The sequence below is a fragment of the Lepidochelys olivacea genome, assembly GCF_965140295.1.
Source record: "Lepidochelys olivacea isolate rLepOli2 genome assembly, chromosome: 4".
Taxonomy (NCBI): Eukaryota; Metazoa; Chordata; order Testudines; family Cheloniidae; genus Lepidochelys; species Lepidochelys olivacea.
In genome coordinates, this window is record NC_140414.1 from 149941065 (window position 1) to 149950571 (window position 9507).

The window sequence follows — 9507 nt, forward strand, 5'->3', positions numbered from 1 at the left end:
CCAGTTCCCTCAGCCTCTCATAAGTCCTGTGTTTCAGTTCCATAACCATTTTTTGTTTCCCTCCGCTAGACTCTTTCCAATTTTTATCATTTCCTTCTTGTAGTGTGGGGCCCCAAACTGGACACAGTACTCCAGATGAGGCCTCACCAATGTCGAGTAGAGGGGAATGATCACGTCCCTCGCTCTGCTGGCAATGCCCCTAATTATACAGCCCAAAATGCCATTAGCCTTCTTGGCAACAAGGGCACATTGACTCATATCCAGGTTCTCGTCTGCTGTAACCCCTAGGTCCTTTTCTGCAGAACTGCTGCCTAGCCACTCGGTCCCTAGTCTGAAGTTGTGCATGGGATTCTTCCATCCTAAGTGCAGGACTCTGCACTTGTCCGCGTTGAACCTCATCAGATTGCTTTTGGCCCAAACCTCTAATTTGTCTGGGGCCCTCTGTATCCTATCCTTACCCTCCAGCATATCTTCCAGTGGAGGTCTTTGGGGTGTAATGGGAAAGACTGACAGTGATATTCAGAACATGCTGCAATCTGGGGAGCTGCTGGTCAAAAAGGCTAATGCAATTCTTGCATGTATAAACGGGCATAGTGAGTAGGAAGGTAATTTTTCTTTTGTATACAGCACTAGTGAGACCAATCCTGGAACATGGTATCCAGTTCTGGTGTGAACATTTTAAAGAGCTTGTTGAAAAATTGGAGAGGATGTAGAGAAGAGCAACAAATTATTTTAGAGCTAAAAAAAATGCTTCAGTGAAAGAACTCAATATGTTTAGCTTATCAAAAAGACAATTGTGAGGTGACTTGATTACAGCATATACATATTGTCATGAGACAATATCAGGCACTAAAGGTCTCTTTTTAATTTTAACAGAGGCATCATAAGAACCAATGGCTAGAAGTTAAAGCCAGATAAACATTTGTGGCTTATTTCTAATTTGAATTTAACAGTGAAGGTGATTAACCATAGGAACAAACTACCAAGAGAAGTCATGGATTCTTTATCTCTAAGTCTTTGAGTCAAGAGTGGATGCATTTCTGGCTTGTGTACTTTAGTCAAACACAAATTATGGGTCTCAATACAGAGGTAACTGGGTGAAGTGTTACTGTCTGATATACAAGAGGTCAAACTAGATGATCAAATGTTCCACTCTCTCTTTAAAGTCTGCATAGGCCATAGATGAAGAGTTGCTATATAGTCAAAGTGAGAGCAGTTGGAGGAAGATCTTAACACAGGTAAGGATTCATATGATGGATGGCTGGAAGAAAGGGGTGGCCAGAGCATTGCTGCACTTAGTGGTCAGCTTGGGCCTAATTTTAAAGGGGGACCTAAACCCAGCCTGAGAGCAAACTGACCAGAATTCTGTCCAAACCCACAAGGGTTAAGTAGTTTTCAGACCCAACCTAAACTTGATCCTTCCCCCTGAACCTGTTTCAGTGCTGCTGCCTCATTCTTGAGGTTTGGCCTGGTGGGAGCTTCCCACTCCCTATACCCCATGGCTGTGATCCATCTCTGGACACCTCCTGCCCATGGGGTTTGTGCCAGCATGGCTGCATAATCACTCTGGGCTGCTGTAGCCTTGCTGTACTGTGTGCGCTGTGGAGTGAGAGCTGCTGTGATGAGTCTGCACACTCACTATGCTGTGCACACACAGAATGCAGTGAGGTGGCAGCATCCAGTGGGAGCAAGGCACATAGCTACTACTTTGTTGGCCCCACAGGTAGAAGGAGGTGATGAGGGCCTACCTGACCCTGAAAGACTCAAGTTGTTTACTGACCTGACCTGAACCAGACCCCTGTAGTTGGGGCCCTTTGGGTTGCAAGGCTCTACAGGTGATCCCTGGCAGATTAGCTGTGGGAGCACTGTTAGCTGGCACAGTTTAGAGCAGTGCTAAGGCTGACTTGGTCCTCTACGGAGCAAATTAAAGCAAATTCCCTAGCCCAATAGGCTTGCCATCAAACTTTGGATGTGATGCACAGAGTAGGATTACTCAACCGTCAGCAGGAGACGGGAATAAGGATTACAGTAGTAAAATTACATGAGGACTCGGTTATGGCATATGCACATCTCAGGGGTTCCAAGCCACTTTGCTGCCTTCTCCCAAATTCCCTCCAGATTCACTTCTTCCATGAAACCCATAAAAAGTGATTGAGTATGATTTTTTTTTTTTACATATAATAACTTTGTAGGCTGGGTCTGAATGAGCCCTCCCCAACATCTAGTGATAAGCTGGGGAAAAAAGACTTAAGAACCAGACCATATTTGCACAAACACACCTCCTCTACCTAGGTATTCAGCAGACAGAACTGTGTTGCCAAAGTGATGGATATTGGCCGGTGGTGGGTTACAAATCACATTAGTATTCAATGGAGGAGTAATGAAATGTTATCCTTATTGTACTAGTAAAGGGCAGCAGAACCGGGCTTAGTCTGTCCTGATAGAGGGGACAACCTTAATTTACTAAACAAGGAAGAGAGGCCAAATCCCAGTGGAAAAAGGAGAGAAGTAGGGACAGGTATTTGTACGTGGTGGTGTATGCTCTAAGAGTCCTAGACACTATTTAACTCTCCCCCGCTCCACTGTTTAAAGGCAGAGCTGATTAGAATCAATTGAGTCATTTGTTTTCTCAGGTCATCGCTGGAGCTGAAATCACCAATAACCAGGTCTAAGTGCTAAGCCTAGTGTGGGGCGGTGTTTCAGTGCTACCTCACTGCAGTCTTTAACCCCGCTCTCAGTGATTTCAGCAATTGGTGAAGGGGTGCGACCTAAAGAGGTGGCAGAGAGACAGATGGTGGCAGAGAGAGTGATTGGTACTGTGGCCAGTGGCCACGGAGCGAACAATGGTGCAGCAACAATGAAGAGTGAAAGGCTGCAACTGTGGCACTGCTCAACACCTTCCCCCCACCCCCCAGTCCCTCTAGGGTGGGAGGTGAACTCCCATGAACATGCCCCTGAATTCTGGGCCTTCACTGACCAAGGACAGCAACTGGGAGTGGGGTGCAGTAGAGGGGAACATTTGTTTGTTAGGCTCACACCCCAAGGTGAGAAGCTAAGACTACTGCCCAACGTATTTTGGTGTGGGTGTTTGCCTTATGACTGCATGGGGTTTTTTGTAATGTGGTTGTGGTGGTTTCCCAAACTAATACTTGGTTCCCTTTCCCTTTTAATAAAACTTCTCTTTTGTTATAGACAAACTCAGTTCCCGTGAGAGGGGAAGCATTCTCTCTTAGAGGCGCTGGGGTGGTGTGAACTTTTCCCAGATTACTGGGCCAGCTCAGTCTAGTAGAGGAGTCCTAGATATTGAACCCACCCCTTGCTGCAGCCAACTTCATCTGGCAACTATGCCCTGTCCTTTCAAATCCCTCCTTTAAGATCCATTTAAGATGAAACCCATAAAAAGTGATTCAGAGGATGATTAACTTCTTTACATATACCTTCTAATTAATCATAATTGTTTATGCTAAATTGAATGTATCCATTACAGCCTTTAAAATCCTAAGTCTATAAATCCCTTGTTTCATACTCACCACAAAGGGAAGGAGGCACTCGTGCTGGTTCTGCACCACATATAGGCTCAGCAATGGGATGCGACAGGGACCTGCCAAACTACATGCTAGACAGAAGAAGTTTTCCAGGGCTTCACAAAGTTTAGAACATGTGTTGGCCCAAAAGGGTGGCTTGACATCCACAATGAGGATCTCTGGGAGCTGCCATGAGTGTGCAGTGGCATAAGCTTTACCAACAGTGAATCCTCTCCTTGTTTCTGAAAGTGTTTTTCTGGAATTCATGGCATCTGAACAGGAAACAGCACACCAGCTGTCCAATCACCCATCTGCCTCTGAGAAGGGAAAAACAGAATGTCATCCTGAGATATGGTGCTAAATCCAGCCTGAACTCAGCCTATGGTATAGCAGGGCAATCATATCTGTGCATCTAGAGAGGTATGAAAATAAAATGATTTAGCCTAAAAAATGCAGCTAATCCTTCTGGGGAACTACAGCCTGACCCCTAGCTCCTTAATGGGAGGGAGTAGCCTGGGAAGTAAGAAGTAGCAGCAAGTGAGACCCGAGTTTAAAATATGATACAGCGACAACAAGACATTGCAAGTTGGGACTGCATATGTCTAAGCCTTTATTGTGGACAGGGAGTAAAGAGTCTTGTACTTCAGAGCTTGAGCCCATCCTTAGTGATCAAGATGAGACCTAATAGTTATGTAAATGGCATCTTATTCTACAGCAGAGTTTTCAGGTTAGTCTATGAAGCATCTGGTTCTGGTCACTGTCAGATACAGGACAAGATGGACTGCTGCGCTGATCCAGTATGGCAATTCCTATGTGCCTCTGGGCCCCTCTCTATACAGCCCTAGTGCAACCTTAACTAGAACAACACATTTGGTTCTGAGCACCACATTACCATTACATTGACAAACTGGATCAGCTCTGCAGTCCATCTAGTCCTGCACCCTCATTTGTAAAATGAGGATAATGCTACTTACCTCCTTTGTAGAGCACTTTGAGATATATGGATGTAAAAGGCTAAGTAAGAGCCAGGTATTATTAAGAAAACTGTAACATTGCTAAGTGGTAACTAAGGAGGGGGGAGTAGGAGACCAGTGTACAGGAATTGAGTGAAAATAATCAAGGAGATACCCATTCAGAGTCCTTCAAGGGGATACAACAGGAGTAAAGGGTTGAACTGAAGAAAAGAAAATTTTAAGCTCAGTATTTTTCTATATTGAGAGAGGGGAACAACTTTGGTAACCTGAGGAATTGTCTCCCCAAGAAAGGGGCTGAGGTGTCATTGTGCAATCTAATTTTAAAATGTCTCATGCAAAGTCCTGAAAAGTGTGTAGTAGAAAACTGTTCTGCTCTGGCCCATGGAAGATGGAATACATAAACCCAAAAGAGCTTCCATCTCTGATGCCTACATTCATAGACCCAGTTTTTCATATGTATCTTCCAGAGTACTTATGATATCCTTTAACTTACTGCAACTTGCATGGTGTTTCAAGTTAGAGAGACAGTGGGCTTTTTGCATGAGAGCTTGAGCCCACTTGGAAACATCTTTCCCCCCCAAAATCCTCCCAAACCCTACAGCCCCTTTCCTGGGGAAGGCTTGATAAAAATCCTCACCAATTTACATAGGTGAACACAGACCCAAACCCTTGGATCTTAAGAACAATGAAAAAGCAATCGGGTTCTTAGAAGAATTTGAATTTAAGAAAAAGTAAAAGAATCACCTCTGTAAAATCAGGATGGTAAACACCTTGCAGGGTAACCAGATTCAAAACATAGACAATCCCTCTAGGCAAAACCTTAAGTCTCACAAAAAGACACAAAAACAGGAATATACGTTCCATTCAGCACAGCTATTTTATCAGCCATTTAAACAAAACAGAATCTAATGCATATCTAACTAGATTGCTTATTAGCCCTATTACAAGAGTTCTGACCTGCATTCCTGCTCTAGTCCTGGCAAAAGCAACACACAAACAGAGAGAACCCTTTGTCCCCCCCCCCGCTTTGAAAGTATCTTGTCTCCTCATTGGTCATTTTGGTCAGGTGCCAGCAATGTTATCTTTAGCTTCTTAACCCTTTACAAGTGAAAGGGTTTTTTCCTCTGGCCAGGAGGGATTTAAAAGTGGTTAGCCTTCCCTTTATATTTATGACAGAAGAAGAAAAATGGGAATATAAACCCACTTAAAATAGGTTTTGCTAACAAATTGTGTTAATTTATAACATTACTAATTGTAGTAGCTGATGCCCCTATTATGGGTCTTGTATTCAAAGGGCCAATTCTTGAAAACCTCACTCTCTCAAGACTCCCTAATGACACAAGTAGGTATTTTGCCTCTGTAAAGGTCAGTTTGTACCCTCACAGGGAGACATTTGTGTACATGAGGAGACGCACACTACAAAGCAGGGCTCATCCACTTCTGTGACACAGTACCCCTTTCCCAGGGACCCTGCAAAGATATCTGAGGACCTGGGGGTCAGTGTGAGTGGGGAGTAGGGGAAATGGCAGGGAAAGTAAGAGGGAACGGAGGGCTGGGGGGCAGGACGTCTGTGTTATCCCCCTACCAGAGGAAAGTTAATACAGCTACAGGCCCAGAGTAAACGCTCCAGGGCTTGGCTTAAAGCAGAAAATTCATTTAGGATCCTGCACAGTTCTTAAATTATTCCTGCTCAATTCCTCCCCTTCCCCCATTTCCTCTCCACACACACATCTTAGGCATAAGGGCTAGCACCTTCCTGTTAAAAACAAAAAACTTTTCCTTCCTTCATCAGGAACAAAGGTGCTGTCTAAAATCCCCTTTTACGTCACTAAATGTAAATGTTGCTCAAACCAAGCAATGCAACTTCTAGGATATTTAAGTTCTTTAAAATTAAGATATTTTGCTAATAATAACAATAGAAAAGCATTCAGATGTCCTTGTGATCAGACAAGTAATTGTATAATATACCATTTAACTGTACATATCTATTCCCTATGAGTCAGAATCTGATCCATTACAGCTGTGTAAATGCATATTAGTTCCAGTGAAATAACTAAGTTACGCTGGATTTACTGAGGTGTGATGTTGGCCAGAATCTGTCCCTGTTTGCATTCTGTCATAGTTCTTAGTTTACATAACACAGCAGAACTGATCAGAACTCTTTTTTTAAGCTTCTTTAAGGAGAAATCCTAGTGTATTTCTTACAGGCACCAATGGAACTAACCAGACTTTCCCTCTTGCCTGTACTCCAGAGGCAGGATCTCCACAGCTCTTACTAGGGAAGAGGCATTCTTGTAGAACTTCAGTTATGAACTGAACAGTCAACCATATGTTAAGATATAGATATTCAGGCCTGTCTGTAAAGGCCTATACTCTAATTTAGGTGTATTCTTATCACTTAGCTAGTTATAGAGGTATAAAAGAGAGAATCAAAGTCACTGTCTGACTGTATAAGGCCTTTGGCTAAGCAGCAGAGGCAGCCTTAAGCTGGGAAGCGACCGGTCACCTCCTCACATTCCAAACTAGTCACATAGAAATAAGGTGTCATTGGGCTGTTAGGCATTATCAGGAGAGGACTGTATTCCTATCCCCTCCAGAGAAAGGGAAGTGCCTAGAAGATGTAAAAGGAAACTTAGTTTGATAGCATCCTGTCTGGCAAGAACTCACTTATCAACAGCTGGGATGTGAAATCCTCACTTCTACGGTTTTGTCATTATAGTTCCCACTTTGCTATTGTTTATTTGCATGGTCTCTGTCTGATTCTGTGATTTGTTTCTGTCTGGTGTATAATTAATTTTGCTGGATGTAAACTAAGGTGGTGCGATATAATTGGTTAAATAATCATTTTACAATATGAAAAGGAGTACTTGTTGCACCTTAAGAGCTAACCAATTTATTTGAGCATAAGCTTTAAATTGGTTAGTCTCCTTTTCTTTTTGCGAATACAGACTAACATGGCTGTTACTCTGAAACATGTTACAATATGTTAGGATTGGTTGGTTAAGGTAGAGCTAAGCAGAACTCAAGTTTTACTATAGTCTGCAGGTTTCAGAGTAGCAGCCATGTTAGTCTGTATTCCCAAAAAGAAGAGGAGTACTAGTGACACACTAGAGACTAACCAATTTGAGCATAAACTTTCGTGAGCTACAGCTCACTTCATCGGATGCATTCAGTGGAAAATACAGTGAGGAGATTTATATACATAGAGAACATGAAAAAATGGGTGTTATACACACTGTAAGGAAAGTGATCACTTAAGATGAGCTATTACCAGCAGGAGAGCAGGGTGGGGGGAGAAAACCTTTTGTAGTGATAATCAAGGTGGGCCATTTCCAGCAGTTAACAGGAATGTCTGAGGAACAGTGGGGGGAGGAAATAAACATGGGGAAATAGTTTTACTTTGTGTAATGACACATCCACTCCCAGTCTCTATTCAAGCCTAAGTTAATTGTATCCAGTTTGCAAATTGACTGCAGACTATATTGGAATTAATCAGGAAGTGGGGGGGAGGGGAAATTGGAATCATGTTTTGCTAAGGGGGGGAATAGGAACAGGGACACAAGTAAGGCTCTGTTTCAGAGTAGCAGCTGTGTTAGTCTGTATTCGCAAAAAGAAGAGGAGTACTAGTGGCACATTAGAGACTAACCAATTTGAGCATAAGCTTTTGTGAGCTACAGCTCACTTCATCGGATACATTCAGCGGAAAATATGGTGGGGAGATTTCTATACATAGAGAACATGAAACAATGGGTGTTACCATACACACTGTAACGAGAGTGGTGTCAGAGCTAGGAAGGGGGACACTAAGAAAGGAAACTAGAATCATGCTTGCTGGAAGTTCACCCCAATAAACATTGGTTTGCACCTTTGGACTTCGTATTGTTCTCTGTTCATGCGAGAAGGACCAGGGAAGTAAGCAGGTGAAGGAATAAGTTCCTAACACCATACAGCTCATTTGGAACCAGGCAGCAGCAGAGACATCCCCCTCTTTCCCCCCCCGCCCCGCCAAAAAAAGAAAAAAGCAAATACAGTACTGTATTAAACATAAACTACTAAAAAAATAACAGGAAAGCAGCATTTTTCTTCTGCATAGTAAAGTTTCAAAGCTGTATTAAGTTAATATTCAGTTGTAAACTTTTAAAAGAACAACCATAACATTTTGTTCAGAGTTACAAACATTTCTGAGTTACAAACAACCTCCATTCCCAAGACGTTTGTAACTCTGAGGTTCTACTGTAATGTCAACAAAACTGCTATATTCAGATTCTGGGATCTTTGTCAGTGTTAACACAGCAGAAAGAGAACAGCTTGACTTTCAGTAGCCAGACTATGATTTCAGGGCTGGTGGCAGGTACACATATCTTGCTTTGACTTACAACCTGATCTTATTTCATCTGAAAATACAGAATACCCAGGTTGCTCTCCTGAAAGCTTTCCTGGATCTTTTGACTGAAATGACTTTCCCACCTATTCAGAGGACAATCTTTGGTTGTCAGTCTTTTGCTTTGGGAAGAGGCTCCTCTACACCACCTCCTCCCAATTCTCTCCTTTACCAGGAAGCAAAACTTAGTTGACACAGTCAAAAATCCAAAAAAGGAATTTTATCTTGCGCTGGTTTCAGAGAGAAAGTGAGGTGAATGAAGTGTTGAAAGGTACATAGATTTCATTAATTTGAATGAGACTCTTTCTTGATGCTTTCTGTATTATGCTTTTTTTAAGTGGCTTCAAGAAAATACATCACTCACTAGCTGTGTTCTCTTGCGTCAACTGCAGGAATTAAATTTGTTTCCTAATCCTGGTGTAATCTTAAACAACCTGCACTTCATATTATCCATATGTCTCAAACACTCTGTGCATTAAATAATACACAAAAGCAGGGAACCTCCCCCTTTCATATGTTTTCTTACTAACATTTTCACAACTAATGGTAATTATTACTAGATAATACTATATATTCTAATTAGATAGGTTTCAGAGTAGCAGCCATGTTACTCTGTATTCGCAAAAAG

General features: G+C 42.4%; 1 protein-coding gene across 1 annotated transcript in view; it reads right to left on the minus strand.

Moving 5' to 3' along the window:
- Window positions 1-3577, minus strand: part of M1AP (meiosis 1 associated protein) — a 57834-nt gene extending 54257 nt beyond the window's left edge. The window contains exon 1 of the mRNA XM_084626770.1: window positions 3531-3577. The gene's annotated coding sequence lies outside the window, so the exon portion shown is untranslated. The remainder of the gene's footprint in view (window positions 1-3530) is intronic.
- Between the last annotated feature and the right edge of the window lie 5930 nt (window positions 3578-9507).